At 32.7% G+C, this 15,629-nt stretch overlaps 1 protein-coding gene across 1 annotated transcript in view; it reads left to right on the top strand.

The window, feature by feature from the left end:
• Positions 1-15,629, top strand: part of LOC130891788 (uncharacterized) — a 122,648-nt gene that overhangs the window by 73,247 nt on the left and 33,772 nt on the right. The gene's annotated exons all lie outside the window — the stretch shown is intronic.

Genomic DNA, 15,629 nt, shown 5'->3' with positions numbered 1-15,629 from the left:
TAAGGTTGGCAAAAAGGTACAACCTCGAGGAAAGGTTGAAGAGCTACATCCAACAACAGTGGCATACGCAGTTCTAGCAGTAATCTAGTTTCTTCACGGAAAGACATGAAATTTATGATGAAAAGTTCAAAATGCTCGCAAATGATGCAGGGCTTTTGTTCATGGTTGCACTAAAATAGACGATAAATAATGAAGTGAAAGATCGTCGGTGTCGGATGCGATTAACCAAAAAAATTAACAGTGAGCTGCTCAAAGATGGAGTGTCATTATCCGCGACACAATTGAAAGAACCTTGGCTTATGCAAAGTCAATGCTTGTTGAGTCTCCCGGATGCTGACTGGCGGACAAGAGGAGTAACGCCTTGTTTGTGCTCTGTGAGGGAGTAGGCCCTCAAGGAGAAGTTATTGGACTCGTCACAAAATAAAAGCAAAACAAAACAACAATCTCCTTCGGTTGAAATAAATGCAGTTGGCTGGAAAGGTTATGGGATCTGAAGAGAATACTTCTTATTAATTCCACGTAATCCGAGAAGACAATAAACCCCGACAAAAATTTTGAAATTGACTAAATTTCAGCGAGCAACGTTTGAACACACGAGACGCCCGCAAAATACAGAAACTTTTGAAGAAATTTGTTATGCCTCGTCCCTTGTATAGCCCGGACCTAGCCATTAGTGATTATCACCTTTTTCTCAAGCTAAAGGAACACTTAGGTGGCAAACGCTTCAATAGCGTGGATGAACTCTGAGCATGCTTCCTTTACGGATTTTCGGGAGACTTTTTTTATTTAGGAATACAAAAGCTGAAGCATCGTCTTCAAAAGTGTGACTAAACGGTTGATTGTTGATGCCAAATATACTTTTAATTTTTATACACCTAATGATGACAAAGAAATATTGACAAGATTTGGCTACGTTTCCCAAATTGCAATTCGTTTGTTGTCGAGTCGTCGTTGTTTCTTAATTTTAGTACACCCCGTATAAATATTATTATGCAGATAGTTGCGTGCAAGTAGCAAGTATTCGAGTGCAACGATTATCGCCCTATCATTAAAATTATTCTTCGTTTCATTTTGTGTTGGTTGTTGCGATTCTGATTTATAATTCCGTTTGTGTTTATCGATACTCGTAGTCGTTGTTTCGTTTTTTTCTTCTACTTATAGATTTTTATCAATATCATCAGTTCAAAAGAGTATTGTTAATAGAAAACGGATAAATAACAAAAACTAAGCAATGGAGTTTCAATTTACTCGCATTCTTATCACATTTCATAAGAATAAAACCAAATATTGATGAATTTAACGTTTTAAAAATCATTTACCATCTGCTACGGTATATAAATTCAGTGGGAAAAGGTAATTTATGTTTTATTGTATTATCAGTGATGAGTTTTTATTCTTGACCACATACTGGTTAAAAACTTGAAGAAAAAGAAAATCATTTCGCTGTTTCAAACAACTCGTACAATTTCAAGTTACGTGGAATAAGATGAAAAACTTGGTGGTATTGAACTATTACCGCAACCATCATTTAGTCTGGATCTTGTATCGTCAGATTACTATTTATTTAGATCTATGGCGAAATTCTCGCTTAGGAAACAATTTTATTTCAAATAGGCCAGGGCATTTACGAAATTACGTGACAAAATTAATAGTGGAAAAAAAAACAACTCTATCGTGTTCTAGGGGTTAAATAAATGTTATGTGTATAAAATTCAACATTTTTTGTCCGTTAGTTATTTTTTTTAAACAATAAAAACACCAAAAAATTTTGTTTTTTGCGTTTTGCGCTGAACCTATGCAAGACTCGTTTTTGTTACTATGGGCAATATTGTAGAGAATTGAAAAATCTTCAAAATAAGCTTTTATAAATTAAATTTCGATAATTTGTTACTTAGATAATTCAACCGAAAAGAAATAAATTTTGTTTAATTTTAAATATAAAGGTTTCTTATTCACTGAAAACCGAGATATCGATATACTCAATCAATGCTCTAAAGATGGGCCCTGTGACCCCTATAGTTTTTGCAAAATGGCAATTAAACCACAGGAGGCCCTTTTTTTGCTCACCGGATGGTACTACTACTAAAAATCCCTAATCTCAGTTTTTTAATTTTTTTTTGACATCGAAAAAGGGGTAAAAAAATTTTTTTAAACAATTTATTGTTTTTTAAACATTCTATAAAAATATCGTAATGTCATATTCGGAAATCTGGCGGTTTAATTTGGAGCGAAGTTAGACATTTTTTTTAAAATTCACTGTGGCTTTGTTTTTCAATATCGAGGAATGTTTTTTGCGTCATTTTGTAGGGGAAGCATGAAATTTTTATCAATAAAAGTTTCAATAATCCGGAGCAGCGGAGGAGTAGGGAAAATAAAAAGTAAAGACGGCGCGCTCAAAAATGCTCGGACAGACTTCAAATCTGCGGAGCGCTGAAAAATATTAATTATCTCAGTAACTATTGGGCCGATTTTTATCTTTTTTTTTAAACTGTGCTAACTCGTTCAGCTAAAATTAGCTGTCACATTAGTTTTTTGCTAAAATTAATAATTTTCCCAGAATTTTCCCCTTCTATGAATTTTGCAATTTTTTTTTTGACTTATTTATTAACCAAATAAACAGTTATTCATACTGGCATAAAATACTTTGCATTCTAGGTAAAAATACTTAATTTTATAGGGAAATATTTCGTATTTACTGCTTCACTTGAACGCATTTGAACGAAGTTTCATACAAAAAAATTTTAAAAATACTCCCTAATACTGTGAAACAATAATTTTTCATCTTGATTCTTAATATTACGTATATCATAAATGAATTGTTTTTGTTCTATTATTAATTTTGTCACCAAAAGCCTTTTTTTCCGTAAGCGCCCTGGCCTAAAAGGAGATGCTGAAAATGCAACGCTACAACTAAGCCCAAATAATAATTTTACCATTACCATTTTCTTTCTTTATTATTATTTAATAAAAAAAAATGTACATCGGAACTGATACCGCCTTGGGTACCGCTCTTATAATCGCAACATGCCCTGGGCTGATCTTTCGAACGGGGGTAGATTAAAAGAAAAGAGGATGTACCTTCATACACGTGCTGATTGTTTTGCTTCGCCGGTACTCGTAAATAGGCACGTCGGTTGCTCGACTCGATTGCGTTCATTCGAGGATTTTGAACCGTATGCATAACAGGGATGGCCGATTTATTTAATAAAAATTTTTAATAAATAATTGCATATTCTATGATGAAATTACTACTATTATGCGAGAATCTAGAAGTTAAATGTTTGTTTTCAATACCAGACTGTATCTACATTCACAAATTCTCCCTTTTCGTAGACTATAGGGTCCATTAGGAACGGCGTCGAGGGCCTCGACTCGAGGCGTCCGTACGCCCGAATCAGCGCACAAAACATCAACGCTCTCTCTACCTCTCTCTGTTTTCCTATAGTCAATAATATCACAGACTTAAATTTGTTATTGTCAGTCTTTGCGCGTACTGTGCAACCGGCTGAACTTTATCTAGAGTGCACCGTTCCACCTCTGGTTTCGGCTATACGGAAGAGAATAGCGAAATGAACTCCGATCGATAATATCGTACTAACTACCGTCGTTTTTGTTCGATTGTTAAATAATTGCTTCGGGTTTTTTGGTATTTTTTTGAAGAGGGTCTAAGTCTATGTGTTAGCGATGCTGGTAAGTATCCATGAAGTTTTTTTCTTATTTGTTAACGCCGGATTAGTTTGGACGATATTTTGTTGTTTGTGGTGCTTTCCTTTTATTATTTTCACATTCAAAAATATAATTTTAATATTTAATTCTGTTTATATTTACGTTATACAGTATTTGGAGTAACTTTTTTTAATGATATAAAAGACTAAATGTTAATGTTATGCTAATTAACGAACATATTTTAAATATTCACCACCTGTAATAAAATTTGATAAAACATTGTGAATATTCAATAAAAATATGTATAAAGGGGACGTAAAATATTTAAAAATAATTTATATTTTTATCTATCTAGTTTTTATTTATTATAAGGGGCGTAATTAATTTTTAAATATTACTACGATTAAATGTATTAAATATTTTTTTACCGACGCATATTTTCAAATTATTTTAGACGCTTTTTCCAAAATTAACTGCTAAATGACATAATTTCCTCATAAAAATTTGCATTCCAAATCAATCAACGAATTTTTGATACAAATTACGTGAAAATACTTGAGTAGGTAATTATTATTTTTGAAAAACAATAAAATCGCTAAGTAAAAAAGAAGAGAATTGAAAATTCGAGGTAATCTAGCTAAATAGTTGGCTATTCTTGATGAACCCCACATACAAATTCTCCGTAAGGTTTTTTGTACTGTCAGAAATAGTGTTGTCTAAAATTTTTTGGAGTCATCCCCTAGGTAAGGGTTGAAAACAAATAAGTGCTAAGAATTACAATTTTCCTCCCAATAAAGTGGAAAATTCTGAATTTTTATTTAGAGATTTTTTTTAATTCATAACAAAAGAATATTTTCAAATTTCATTGTGAACCGTTTTTCTCAGTAGAAAAAATTTTACTATTTTCTGAATTGTATAAAAAATGTTGTAAATGCTAACTTCTTTATAAAAAACTATAAAACTATTCTCTGGAATTAATATCTTTTAAAAAATATTAGATATTTTTGAGAAAAATCGCAATTTTTTGCCAGTTTTTAGATCTGCAATTATCGCCTAACTTTGTGAACATCTGTACAAATGAAAACCTTCAAACCAACTTTATTCTAAGTTTTTTCTCCAATTTTTAACGTGTCCCCCAAAATCCAATCCATTGTTCAATTATTTTCACAACATTTAGGGTATATTTCGAAAGAAATCTTAAAAAACCTTTTTCAAAATAATTTCAAATTAACAATTCAAGATTTTACACAGAACTCACATTTGAAAATCCATTTTCTGGGACTAACTGATTGGTTGCTCTATTCTAAACATTCCTCCAAAATTTGACAAACACCTTCACTTCTAATAGCCTTGAACTTCTGTTTAATCTTCTCGTTTGTACTCTTTTGATCCTAGTAGTAAAATCCTATCAGTACATTTTTCTGTACAATCACAGCTAATAAATTTTCAACCTAAATACAAAGTTGTATGGTGAAATATCAGGAATATTTTCAAACTTGAGCTCGATCATGATTTCATTTTCAATCACAAAAAACACGTGTATGTATATAGGGGACAGAGGGTTAACTTACCACATACAAATTTACCAGGATTACGTTACAAAGATCCAAATATTCAATAAATTCTCTATTACCTGTATATTTTACGTGAATATAAATATTAAATACATAGCAAGTTGAAACGTGTTTCAACCCCATTATCTAGTAGTAACTAGCCCACACTTGACCGATTTTTAATCTTGTACACGAACTTGTTGAATTTCAAGTACAATTCACTAATTTATTAGCCAAAGCTGCAAGTTTAAGTCAAGTTATAAACTTTTGTCTTTGACGCTGAAAACAGGTATCCACGCATACACCAATTCAATCATAACTAGGATAGAAATGTCTAAATACGAAAAACATTTTGTGGTTCTGTGAATTGACATTTCTAATTGGTTCAAATAGGGCCAGCCAATCAAATCTCCAAAGTCAAAGGAAACTGAAAACTTTTTAGTTTGCAACGCGAACTCTGGAGTTCTTACGATAAAAAGAATTTATAAATCTCATTTAGAATACGAAACACGACTTACAAAGTATCCCAAAATCGACCGCTTTCAAATTCCCTGCGCCAGACCCACATCAATATATTTAACAAGGGTGCTATTTAAGTTTTGAGAGTTGGCAACACTAATATGAATATGTCAATTCTAATATTGCCAACATAAAGTTTAGTTTGACATTTTTAATTGGGATCGTATTCAGAACGTGTTGTCATACGAGTTGTTTGACTTGAAACATTCATCTTAGTCAAAAAATGGAATTAAATTGCGAACATTTGGTTGTTAAAAAGATTGTCGTGGATTGGTGCAAACAAATACTAAAAAATTTCAATCGCTTGGCATCTATGCAAATGAATCCGAAACTATAACAATCGACTGAATGGGTCGTCCAAGACTAGCCAAATCCAAAAAAATTTGAGTTAGCGAACGAGGTACTTTGAAGTAACTGATCCCCTCTTCCATTAGGGCAACGTAGAACGGTCAATTCTGAATGGTACACCAGCATTTATTTGTCAGAAGAATTAGGAAAACCAATCGCAGAAGACGGATCATTCACCACCACGACCACCACCGGCTATCTATCACACATCTGCTCCAAAAACGGTTTTGAACAATCAAAACATCGAATTGATGAATCATCTGCCGTATATTTCTTAATTGGCACTTTATGAATTATTCTTATTCTCGCAGATCAAAAATAAATTGCCGTTTCTTCTTTCAAATCACATGTTTTGGAGGTACTCCAAACGGAATGCTTCGAAAATTGGTTAAAATAAATGCCAAATTGTATTGATCTTAATGCAGAGTATTTTGAAAAACAAAACAATAAAAACATGTCCAGTTATCAAATATTTGTTTTTGTTTATCTCAAAACTCAAGCAGCAACCCTCGTACAAAGCCGGAACTATACAAAAATAGGAAAGTCAAAAAATTGATGGGATGCATAAATTTTCTACTTAGTAGTTTATGCAAGATGAAAAATTTTGTGTAATTGGGCCGAATTTAATGAATTTAAGCACAATTTTTTTAGTACGAATGAATTTTTTCGGTTAAGAAGCTTATTTTTAAATGACAATAATCTTTAAAATTGAAACGGAATAAACGCGCTCAAGTTACGAACATTTCAATATAATCAGTTTTATCCAATATTAACGAGAAAACAAATCCGATTTAAAAAAAACTGGTCTGCTAATAATAAATAATAAAAACAATAGCTCCATTTGAACTGATAGTATGTCAAGTATTCACAATAAAACAATAATTTGAATGAAAAAACATGGCGTCTAAATGATTTTCGTTCGTGTGTGGTCAATCTGTAATAGTAATAGTAATTAAAAACCTATTAGAATATATTTAAGCCGGAAATAATAGATCTGTAAATAGTAAACTTTCTTCGTTATGAAATTAAAACTTTCATTTACATTGTTAGTGCCACAATTATTATTAACAGTAATGACCGACTTATCATTTGTTCGGGAGATTAAAAACTCACATATTCATATTTATTTTGAAATTGTTGACAAAAAGGAATCGGAATCATCAACAAATTGTTGATATTTGAATGAGGAATGTTTACCATGTCCACTACACTGGATTAGGATTAGGATCGATCCAGGATCAGGAGATCAGCGGTATTACAAATAACTTATTAGTTCGATCTTCTTCATCTCATGCCGTTTTCTCATTGAAGGTTGGCGACTACGTTTTTAAATGCGTCTCTGTCCCTCGCAATATGAAATAATTCTCCGACGATTATATTTGTCCATTTTCTTATGTTACGGAGCCAGGATTTCATTTTCCTGTCAATGCTTTCCTTTCCCTCTACTCTGCCCTGCATTATCCATTAATAATTCTCAACAGGTTTCTTTAGCAACTGATGCGTCTTAGTACTTCTTCATTGGCGATTCTGTCAATCCAGGGTATCTTCAGGATGCGTTTATAGAGCGACATCTCAAGAGTTTTGATCATTTGAGCTTTCAAGTTCCAAGTACATACTCCGTCCAACAGTACCGACCACACATAAAATTCCATGAATCCTATTCTGACGTGGAGGCTTAGATTTCTGTTTACTAATTGTCAACAGCTTTCTTTAGCGACCAATGCGTCTTAGTACTTCGTCGTTGGTGATTCTGTCAGTCCAGGGTATCTTCAGGATGCGTCTATAGAGCCACATCTCAAGTTTTTTTATCATTTGAGCCTTCAAGGTCAAAGTTTACAGCAGTACTGACCACACATAACGTTCCATGTATCCTATTCCGACGTGGATGTTTAGATTTCTGTTTAATAATTGTCAACAGCTTTCTTTAGCGACCAATGCGTCTTAGTACTTCGTCGTTGGTGATTCTGTCAGTCCAGGGTATCTTCAGGATGCGTCTATAGAGCCACATCTCAAGTTTTTTTATCATTTGAGCCTTCAAGGTCAAAGTTTACAGCAGTACTGACCACACATAACGTTCCATGTATCCTATTCCGACGTGGATGTTTAGATTTCTGTTTAATAATTGTCAACAATTTTCTTTAGCGAGCAATGCTTCTTGGTACTTCGTCGTTGGTGATTCTGTCAGTCCAGGGTATCTTCAGGATGCGTCTATAGAGCCACATCTCAAGTTTTTTTATCATTTGAGCCTTCAAGGTCAAAGTTTACAGCAGTACTGACCACACATAACGTTCCATGTATCCTATTCCGACGTGGATGTTTAGATTTCTGTTTAATAATTGTCAACAGCTTTCTTTAGCGACCAATGCGTCTTAGTACTTCGTCGTTGGTGATTCTGTCAGTCCAGGGTATCTTCAGGATGCGTCTATAGAGCCACATCTCAAGTTTTTTTATCATTTGAGCCTTCAAGGTCAAAGTTTACAGCAGTACTGACCACACATAACGTTCCATGTATCCTATTCCGACGTGGATGTTTAGATTTCTGTTTAATAATTGTCAACAATTTTCTTTAGCGAGCAATGCTTCTTGGTACTTCGTCGTTGGTGATTCTGTCAGTCCAGGGTATCTTCAGGATGCGTCTATAGAGCCACATCTCAAGTTTTTTTATCATTTCAGCCTTCAAGGTCAAAGTTTACAGCAGTACTGACCACACATAACGTTCCATGTATCCTATTCCGACGTGGATGTTTAGATTTCTGTTTAATAATTGTCAACAACTTTCTTTAGCGACCAATGCGTCTTAGTACTTCGTCGTTGGTGATTCTGTCAGTCCAGAGTATCTTCAGGATGCGTCTATAGAGCCACATCTCTCGAGGTTTTCTTTAGAATCAAATCACTTTCGTACACGAAAGATCTTCGGTTGAAAATTATACAGTAAGATGATTTTACTTCCACAATGGTTTGCTTTCTGACTAATAGTGATTATTATTATCTCTTATCAATCAAACTAGTGTCAAAAATTATAAATATACCTATAATTTAATATTTTGTATAAGCTTTATTACAACATTATCGGTTATTGCTTAAAAATTATTCAAAATATTTAAAATAAAAGTTTTCGGTGATTCGTAACAACCATGTGTGCGTGTCGATTAACAGCTGCATTAAACGGTAAATAACAAAAAAAAACTGTCATAAATTGAACAAGGTGAAATTGCGAGTAAATCTTAGAAGTGGTAATCCTTGAAATTACTAATGTGTATTTCAATAAAAATAACAATTAACACACACCTAAACTTGAAATAAATTAGTTTCAAAGCACTTTTATCAGTCTTTCAAAAAAGTTGTGACACAACGTAAGTTTTTTTAAATATGAGTTTTCTTAGAAAACAATAATAATATATTTCAAATAACGCACCTAATATGAATTGTAGTAATTAAGAACATACCAGGATTAATAAGAAACCAGTAAATATAATATCATCTGACCTTCACAATAGTCTCCATTTAATTCTACACAATTTAGAACAACTCAAAGTCATCGACTGCAGTTTAGAACCAGGATTACATCTTCCTTGATCTCCAATAGATTATGGGTTCTTTTTGGTTTGACATTTTGTTGGGCCTTCACTCTCTTCTGCTAGATTTTCTTCACCCACTCCCAACCACTGTTGATTTTGTTCGAAAATATTCCATACCAAGAGTCATACCAATTCTCGTCTACAATGTCATGATCAATTAAACTTCTACCGTCAATTATATTAAACCCTGTTTGTTTGAAACGAATGGTATGTCATTTTAAATGATGACTGCTTATTACATTTCAACCCTGCATTCGACATAAAGCATTAACTTTACAAAACGTGCAATTATCAATGTTCCGTAATTTTCAAGACGCCAATTTTTTTTAATACTGACGACGGATTCGTAATCACTGACTGCAAGTCACCATTTTATTTCTTAACGGTTGACGGATGAGCGATCTCTAAATCCCCCGTATACCAAATCTCAATTTCTTACACTTTTGGTCACGTTTCCAACATTTTGAACCACTGCACGTCGCTTTTAATGAGACAAAGCAAATCCTTTCAGATCGTTGTTGATGTTGTTCATGGGTAAAAACTCTCGGCATCTTCTACTGATTTTTTGACCTTGTGTATAATTTGAATCAATTCAACGACTCTAATACAACAGTTACAAAAAAAATCATCGTTCTATCGAATTTAGGCTTGAAGTAAAACTGAAAGAGAGAAGTTCTATTGATAGAGAGATTTGGACGAAGTGTTGCCTGTTTTTCGAGTTATGACTACCTGTACTAGGTACAATTCACTCCCCTAATAAATTGCAGAAATAATAAAGAGGCTTATTCTTGATACCTAACCAAAGAAAGCGAGGATTCCACATCTGGGAATTAACAGTCTAAGCAGAAAGCAGATATTACTTCGTAAAAGTTTGGGCAGCGAGATTATTAAATCTAAGAAACAGAAAAAGTCTATACGACGAAAATCTATTATACAACGAAGTGTAGAATATACATAATAAGACAATAACAGTTATTTACAAAAAATTATAAACAAGAATACAAAAAAAATGGGTAAAATTATAAAAAGATATTCCAATTACGAAAATAATTCCAAATTTCAAATAATGGATTCCATTTGTTTATATTTAAAAAACAATTTTTCAATGAAGACGTTTCATGGGCACCGTCTAGAGAAATTTATGCAAGTATAGTTAGTGTTTGATAGATATTTTTTAACAAAGAAAATATTTGTAAGGTCAAATAGAACGAATAGAATGTAAACATTTAGATAATGACACGATCTTAAAAACATTTATATTCAAAACTTTTACAAGCCATTCGATGTTATTGATATGAATCACTGACACCATAAAACTGAGCGAAAGTTAGTGGAGGTAAAAAAAAATAGCTAAAATAGCGTATATATGTTGTTTTTCTCTCTATCAGAAGTTTGAACTTGAACTTGAAGAAGCTTCTATATTAACTGTATGGTTTGGAACAGTTGACTCAAACTCATAAAGATTTTTAACAATTCCCGCGTCTCATTCCAATATAATTAACGATCCGATCTCGGTTCAAGGACTCTTCAACAAGGAATAGGATGGTCTACTATCATTAAATCCACACAATGATCATATTAAATTCAGTAGAAATCTTTTGAGATGATGTATAGTCAAGTTTAAGAATCTACTCACATTTTACTTATGGTTTGTTCTTGGTAGCTGCACTGGCAGAACTAGTGTACCCTAAAGCGTTTTTTGTAGCAGAAGCAGCGCCAGTTTCACTGTTCTTAGTAGCAGTACAAGAGAACTAGTTCACCCAGTTCACTGTACTAAATCTTTTTCTATGATTGTTAATAATACAAGGCCTGAATTACATCAAATAACCTCAAATAGAACAATCAACAAATGCTCCATTGCACTAATTCGTTCTTTGTATTCGATCGAACTAATTCTACACACTAATGAACGGGCGTGCAATGGTTCAGTTCAGTACAGTTCCAGTGCAGCTACAAAGAACAAACCTTGTTTTATAACGTGAGGTTTACATGAAAAAAAAAAACACATTGTTTATTATTATGTAGTATGTTTACATTTTATTATAAACTGAGGTAACAAAAATAATTTGTGATTGCTTATTCTTTGTGGAAGAGTCCTGGATTTGTGTTGGGGCCCAAAGTCATTCCAAAATCTAAAAACTAAATTATGTAGTTTTCGAAATATTTCGACCGCTGTTTTAACAGTATTTTTTATTTGGAAATATCATTGATCTATCAAACAAACATTACCATTCAAAAATATAAAAAAGTATAGTTTTTTTTTCGTTTCATTAACTTGTAAAAGTATAAAAAATCGATCTCGTAAAATCATGATGTTGAAATTGTTTTACGAAATTCGGGTATTTTTAACAGTCGTGTTAACTAGTTATCTATTACAAAAAAGGCGAAAGTGAAATTACAGTAATAAAAATGTTTTGCCTGTATAATTTATGTAACCAATTGGAATTTTATGGTAAATTAATGAACCATTTTGTCCTAGCGCACACGGGAAAGTAATTTTTTTACCTTGTTGACACATTTCTCCTTAAATTTTTGAAATTAACTGAACTACGAGGATTTTTCGATAGTCGATGAACAGAATCCCGCAAGACAGCAAGACTTTCATCGGCCAAAAACTCGCAAAAACTGCTGGCTTATTTTCGGCCCTCTTTCTTTCTTTTAGGCGTCATAAATTTTTTGTATTCGGAGTTTTATCGCACATTTTCATTTGGTTTTCATATTGATGCGTTCCTTCTAATTATTCGCATAAATAAAATCGAAAATTTGATTACACTTTTTTATATCTTCATCATTTAAAATACGTATTGCATGAGAGGCACTTTAAACGTAATCTCACTAAAGTGACTTTAGGACAATCTTTAACGTGTTCAAACCTATAGGTTTTAAGTTATGAAATCGAAATAAAAAAGAAGCAATGAAAAAAATTTAGAAACGTTATTTGGATAACTTATTTTTTGTTTATATGTTTACGCAGTTCTAACCATATTTTAAGAACATAAAATACCAAAACTGTCGTCAACTTAGATTCTTAATTAATTTGGATAAACAAAATCGTTTTCAACTGTTGTTATTTTGAATCTTTGTTCTTAGTGAAATATCATCAAGTGAAATTCCCCTCGACATACGGGACTGGTTACGAAAAAGGGTTTTATTATAAAAAATATTCTACATTGGAATGCTCCTATTCAATATACTCCAATCTCCTCGCTACACATCTTTCCATACGTTTTATCCATTGATCGAAGAAGTGCTGGAAGTCTTCTTTGGTGTGTGCCTTCAAGAGCTCTGCCGTTTTTTGATTTACCGCTTCCATCGGGTCCCTTTCAAAGCAGATCATTTACTAACCTTTCAAGGAAATCCAAGCAGACCCGTTGACGCAAGAGCTTCTGGTCAGAAGTCAGATTTTTTGGCACCACTTCGCAGTCATCTGGATGCTCTTTCGACGATCTGCACGCACAATTTGGCTGATTTTGGTCCTTGTTTCCGGAGTTGAAACAGTCACAGGGCGACCTGGGCGCTGGTCATCTTCAGTGCTCTGAACTAAAGCGCTTATACCATTCAAAAATTGCCCCCATATGCCTCAGTTTTTTTCAATTTAACGAGAAATTTAAGATTGAAACGTTGCTCCTGGTTTTCGGCACGAGAAAAAAACACGTTAATGTACAAATACTATAATAATGAAGGAAACGTGTTTTGGGGCGTGCATAAAAAAAAATATCTAGATACTCAACACACTACTCGTTTTTTAATTCACTAATCCACCATTTTTATTGCGTTTAGTAACAAAATCTTTCGATTTAATTGTATAATGTTTGATAACAGTAAAACAGAAAGTGAGTATGCAAAATTTTAATTTAATGACGTCGTAGTAACGGATGCTACATCCTTTTCATTATACACATTTAATCGTTTCATCACAGAAAACGTTAATTTATTAAGGATATACAACATCAAGACTAGTTGGTTGTTTAGTGGTTTCAGGCTTGTTTACGATTTGTTTACGTGTGATCAATTTATCTATCGAAATACCAAAACTCGTTCTAATTGAATGCATGTTTCACTATTATTTTGACACCACTTTGGCTTTTTCACTTCCACTGGTCTTTTGGTAAACAATCCAGAACCATTTTTACATTCTCTCTGCTCTAGCATCTTGCTCTTTGTGCTCGAACTATTTCTATATATCATCATCAGTTCTCTGTTTATTATTTCTCCAGATATCTTACGAAATTTTGATTGACAATATTTCTTCTTAATTTTTTTTTAATTTTCACCCGCGTAGGGCGCCTAACCAAACATCGTATTTACCTACTAGAAAGTCAATAAATGAAAGTGTGAAATATCCAAATTGTTTTTTGAACAAAACACCGTTTTTACAAATAACTATAGGGAACGTAGTCTATTAGAATATTTACGGTACATCTGTAGTTGTTAATAGAAAGTCAATTATTATGGGCTATTAAAATTTTGTACGTAGTTGAAATAAACGTAAATTGAAAGTTTTTCCTCAATTACCGCGCATAATCGTAACGAGCGTGAATGATATAATAACATATTAGATGGTTTATAAAAAAAATTATTTCAAATTGTCATTAAAAACCAATTTAGTTTGGTGTGTATACAGATAATATTTTCTACGCATATTCACATTGTTGTGGATGAAAAAATACAAAAAAATTAGCATTCTTTGTTTTTATTGTGTATTATTATTATTTTATAACAGAATATTTGGCTAATTAAATCATTTTAGGATGTATTTCTTGAAAAAATAGAAAATATTTTGCAACAAAAACTAGTATTAAAATGGTTATAACGCCTCGCACCCTGTATAGCGTCACCCTCGTATATATTACACATATTATGTTAAAATTCAAAATATGGATCAATATAAGGAAAAATCCACTAAAAGATTAAAAGGGCCGAATAAAAATTACAGAATTATAAGAAGAAATAATAACAATTTTCTTTAATGTTAATTTTTGTGATAAATCTGCTACCACAAAAATATTTCCGAAACGGTTAAAGATACTCGTATGTATTGTACAGGAAAATTAGATTTTGAAGAAAAAAAAAAAAGAAATAATATAGAGGGGGTTGTATTTCAAATAAGAAAGTTTGCATTGATCATTGTCACATTTAAAAACACACATCGACATGTCCAAGTGTTTTCCATAACACACCCTCATTTATTTATTAACGAGATTAATCCATTAGGATGTTCCAAACCGTATAGATCGTTTCCAGATAATAAATCTTTAATTACTAACTTCAAACCGACAATAAGCTTTAAAAATTTATATAATTTAAAAATTCATTTCGACTTTCTGTCGTATTTACAAATATACAACCCTATTCAAAATATCACCCAAATATAAATGTTGGCCAATATTAAAAACGACCACTATCTATCCACATGTCCATTCGTCCTCTAAAAGAACAGAATTTACTTATTTAATTATTGCCTAATCCATCATATTCACCTGACACGTCTCCCTCTGAATATCTTCTGTCCTCAAATTTGAAAAATGGTTTAGTAGAAAGCCCCTTTAGACGAATATCTCTATTGGACAACAATATTATGATTTATGCGGGGAGAAATTAATCCAATGATATATTTCAAGTGCTTTATATCGGTACTAACTGTTTGGGATCACCAACTTTTCAAGGATTATTATACAGAGATCGACATAAGTCAGGCAATAAATTTGCGTCAAGCGAAAAAAATGCAACGTCAAAATGAGTTTATTAAATGATATTTCAAAAGGGATTCGAAAAAAGGTTACTGTGAGTGTTCAAATTGATGATGATCTTGACCAATGCATTTATGGCGTTTCTCAACGGAGAGACACATCCAGCGATGTCCGCGGTTCAAATTCTTATTCAATAGCAGTACAGAGGTCGGTAAGGGTGCGTGGTTCTCTTGCAAAAACGCGGCCCCAGAGAAGACCTCACAGGAGAAAATCAC

This window comes from Diorhabda carinulata, chromosome 3 (genome assembly GCF_026250575.1).
Source record: "Diorhabda carinulata isolate Delta chromosome 3, icDioCari1.1, whole genome shotgun sequence".
Taxonomy (NCBI): Eukaryota; Metazoa; Arthropoda; class Insecta; order Coleoptera; family Chrysomelidae; genus Diorhabda; species Diorhabda carinulata.
The sequence above is the reverse complement of the archived record's forward strand: the minus strand, read 5'-3'. Positions and strand labels throughout refer to the sequence as shown.